The sequence below is a fragment of the Orycteropus afer genome, unplaced genomic scaffold (genome assembly GCF_000298275.1).
Source record: "Orycteropus afer afer isolate SDZICR_OR568_19922 unplaced genomic scaffold, OryAfe1.0 scaffold00234, whole genome shotgun sequence".
Classification (NCBI taxonomy): Eukaryota; Metazoa; Chordata; class Mammalia; order Tubulidentata; family Orycteropodidae; genus Orycteropus; species Orycteropus afer.
In genome coordinates this window covers 4,862,978-4,867,878 of record NW_006921821.1, presented here as the reverse complement: position 1 = coordinate 4,867,878, position 4,901 = coordinate 4,862,978, and positions in this window count along the sequence as shown.

Here is a 4,901-nt window from a genome sequence, read left to right as displayed (position 1 = left end):
TTCCCTGGAGAAGGATATCATGCTTGATAAAGTGGAGAGTCAGTGAAAAAGGAGAAGATCCTCAATGAGATGGATTGACCCACTGGCTGCAACAATGGGCTCAGGTACAGCAAGTGTTGTGAGGCTGGTGCACGATGAGGCAGAATTTCTTCTGTTATGCATAGGGTCACTATGAGTCAGAGCCAACTTGATGGCACATAACAACAACAACCACATAACTTTGTCTTTAGCATAATATGTCTTCAAATGTATTGACATTTCATGTTTTTAAAAATTTCTGTTATGGCATATTCACTGGCTTTCACATGGGTCTCCTATGGGCATGCACTAGAAATGTGGTTTATGTTTCCACCTACATGCTTCCAAAATCTGTCTGCTTACAGCACCCTTTTAATCTTCTGGGAGCAAGTTTATGTGTTATATTGAGTGTATATAAGCTTTTGCCAAATAAAATGAAAACACAGTGAGCTTAATGAAAGGAAAAAGCCAATAAAGCTGTGGGTTTTTTGGTTTTTTTCTTCCTAGCTGACAAGTTTTTACCATATAATATGTACCAGATTGAGAAAACCTTCTTTTTTCCTCCTGTTTTTTTGTTTTTTTTTTTAAATAAATAAATCTGAGAACCTTTGGAAAGAGTTTTACATTTATTGGAAAGATGGTATAATTACCTCACTCTGTTATTATTCTTAACTTTCCCTTACTCCTTGTCTTGATGACTCTTTTTTATGTGGGTCTTAAGAACATTGTTGTTGTTGTTATGTGCCTTAAGAACATAGTCAAAGATATTTTTTAAAAAATTGTCATTTATTCAGGTTGATGTTGTTGTTGTTTGCCATTGAGTCGGATCCAACTCATAGCGACCCCTCCTTGGGTTTCCAAGCAGTATCACTACGGAAGTAGATTGCCCAATCTTCCTTCCGAGGAGTGGCTGGTGGGTTTGAATAGCCAGCCTTCTGGTTAGCAGTCAAGTGCATTAGTCACTATGCTACCAGAGCTCCTCATTCAGGTTGATAGATATGTTTAAAATATGGCATTTAGCTATATAGAGAAAAAGAACCAATGTTGTGAGCTGTTGCCAGAGCAGTTTTATAGAGAGGCAGCAGAGGATAATATTAAGTATGTACACTTTAGTTAAGCTCAAGCCTGGGCTTAACTCCCTGTTCTGCCACATAATAGCTGTGTAACTTGAGGCAAGTTACCTAAATTTTCTGTGGTTCAGTTTTATTTTAGTGAAACTATGATAATGGTAGCTACCTCACAGATTAATGAATTTAAATAAAATATTAAGTAATGAGAGTATGCTTGACTCAAGGTAGGTGCAAAATATATTAAGTAAAATTCTCTGAATTAGCAATAAAATATTTATTATTAATAGTAGTAGTAATATTATTATTCTTAGCAATATGGTTATTATTAACAATAAAAATATTTTGGATAGAATTTCACCTGTGCATTTCTTTGCATAAGTATTAAATTTAAGTCCTTATGAAAAACTCTTGACCCTGTTTTGAGGCCAGATCCATTGAAAATAACTAAGTTTGTTAGTCTGAAAAATCCTTTGCATTCTCTAGTTCTGGTCTCACACAATGATCAAGTGCTAACTTTTGCCAGAAGAATTTCTGAGTATCGTTAGGAAAGCTCTGAATGAAGAGGAATAGCATAAAAATATTTCATTTCTGGTTTTGTGACTGATACAACTCCAAATAGCCCCTGAAGTAATGTGTTGTTGCTGGTATGTGTATTTACAGGGTAGGGAAGTGGGCACAAGAAAAACTATTTCCAAAACATAGCAAACAGTACAATATAGTATTATATGCTCAGTTATGAGGATATTTATCAGTAGTGGAAGAAGCATGATGTGTTCAGCAAACCGTCAATGCTTGTTTTGAATTTAAACTGCTGGCTCTGCTATGTTGTTGTTGTTGTTATGTGCCGTTGAGTCAGCCCTGACTCATAGCGACCCCTCCTTGGGTTTCCGAGGCAGTATCACTACGGAAGTAGGATTGCCCAACCTTCCTTCCAAGGAGTGGCTGGTGGGTTTGAACCGCCAGCCTTCTGGTTAGCAGTCAAGTGCCTTAGCCACTATGCTACCAGAGCTCTATAACTGTAGCAAAATCCCCCTGCTCTGCTGAATTTAATGGAAAAAGGGGCTGAGTATTGGGAATATGCAGCTCCAGCACTGTTGATGACCTAAGAAGCTAAAGATCACATCAGCTATCCATGTCAGTAATTTAGTAATATAGCCCTGATTCTATAGATCAGAATTCATCTGTCTATATAAATTCATTTCTTGATACTTTCTTAAGCAAACCTTCAAAAAAAAAAATCAGCTTTGATAGAAAAATAGTCTAGGACAGCAGGCACTTACATATTCACTTTTCTCATTATTATTTTCCCCCTTGATTTTATTTATTTATTTATTTTGTTATTGTTGAAACTGGTCTTTGTCCTGTAATTTCCCTTGATCTGGGTATTGCTGGTTGTACCCCTATAAAGTCATTTAGAGTGTTCTTTTGTCCATTGCATTGATAGTTAGATTTAGATTGATCAGATTTAGATTATATATTCTGTTATTGTTGTTATTGTTAGGTACAGTCAAGTCAATTCTAACACATAGTAACACTATGTACAACAGAATGAAATGCTGCCACTCTTGAACCATTCTCACAATCCTCGCTATGATTGAAACTGTGGTTGCAACCACTGTATCAATCCATGGTATTTTCAGTGTTCTTTGCCAACACAATTTAAAGGCATCAGTTCTTCTTTAGTTTTCCTTATTCATGGCCGAGCTTTCATATGCATATGAGGCAATTAAAAATACCATGGGTTGGGTCAGGTGCACCTTAGTCTTCAAAGTGACATTTTGCAAGAGGTCTTCTCCAACAGATTTTCCAAGTACAGTACAATGTCTGATTTTTTGACTGCTGCTTCCATGGTTGAATCAGAAAACCATATTCCTACTATGCCAGGAATGACACATTAAAGAGGAAAGGTGGCATTCATTGTAACAAAGAGTGTTTCAAGATCTGTCCTGAAGTACAACGCCGTCAGTGACAGGATAATATCCATACACCTACAAGAAAAACCAGTTAATACTACTATTATTCAAATTTACACACCAACCACCAAAACCTAAGATGAGGAAATTGAAGATTTTGACCAACTTCAGCAGTCTGAAATTGACCAAATATGCAATCAAGATGTGTTGATTATCACTGGTGACTGGAATGCAAAAGTTGGAAACAAAGAAGAGTTACCGGTAGTTGGAGAATATCACCTTGGAGATAGAATTAATGCTGGAGATCACATGACAGAATTTTGCAAGACCAATGACTTATTCATTGCAAATATCTTTTTTCAACAACATAAGTGACAAATATACACATGGACTTCACCAGACAGGATACACAGGAATCAAATTGACTACATCTATGATAAGAGGTGATGGAGAAGTTGAATATTGTCAGCCAAAACAAGGCCAGGAGCTGATTGAGGACATCAACTGCTCATATGCACATTCATGCTAAAGTTGAAGAAAATTAAAATAAGTTCACAAGAGCCAAAATATGACCTTGATTATATTCCTCCTGAATTTAGAGACCACTTAAAAAATATATTTGATGCATTGGACACCAATGACTGAAAACCAGAGGAACTGTGCAATGGCATCAAGAACATCATCCATGAAGAAAACAAGAGGTCATTAAAAAGTTGAGAAAGGAAGAAAAGACCAAAATGGATGTCGGGGGAGACTCTGAAACTTTCCATTGAGTGGAGAGTAGCTAAAGCAAATGGAAGAAATGACAAGACAAAAGAGCTGAACAGAATATTTCAAACAACAGCTCTAGAAGACAAAGCCAATTATTATAATGAAATATGCAAAGACATGGAGTTAGAAAACCAAAAGGGAAGAACACACTTGGCATTTCTCGAGCTGGAAGAACTGAGTAAAAAATTTAAGCCTCAAGTTGCAATATTGAAAGATTCTATGGGCAAAATATTGAATGATGCAGACAGGAAGCATCAAAAAAAGATGGAAGGAATACATGGAGTCACTGTACCAAAAAGAATTGGTTGATGTTCATCCATTTCAAGAGGAGGCATATGATCAAGATCCAGTGATATTGAAGGAAGAAGTTGAAGCTGCACTGAAGGAATTGGTGAAGAACAAGGCTCCAGGAATTGATGGAATACCCACTGAGATGTTTCAACAAATGGATGTCCTGCAGGAGCCACTCACTCAGTTATGCCAAGAAATTTGGAGGACAGCTACTTGGCCAAGTGACTGGAAGAGATCCATATTTGTATCCATTGCAAAGAAAGGTGATTCTACAGAATGTGGAAATTATCGAACAATATCATTAATATCACATGCAAGTAAAATATTACTGAAGATAATACAAAAACAGTTACAGCAGTATATTGACAGGGAACTTCCAGAAATGCAAGCTGGATTCAGAAGGGAACATGGAACAAGGGATATCTTAGCTGAAAGCAAAGAATTCTAGAAAGAAGTTTACTTATGTTTTATTGACTATGCAAAAGCATTCAGTTGTATGGAGCATAACAAATTATGGATATCATTGAGAAGAATGGGAATTCCACAACACTTGATTGTATCCATGAGGAACCTGTACATAGATCAGGAGGCTGTCATTTGAACAGAACAAGTGGATATTGCACAGTTCAAAACCAAGAAGGGAGTGTGTCAAGGTTGTATCCTTTCACTATACTTATTCAACTTGTATGCTGAGCAAATAATCTGAAAAGCTGTATTATATGAAGAAGAACGTGGCATCAGGATTGGCGGAAGACTCATTGACAACCTGAGATATGCAGATGACACAACTTTGCTTGCTGCAAGTGAGGATGACTTGAAGCACTTACAGATGAAGATT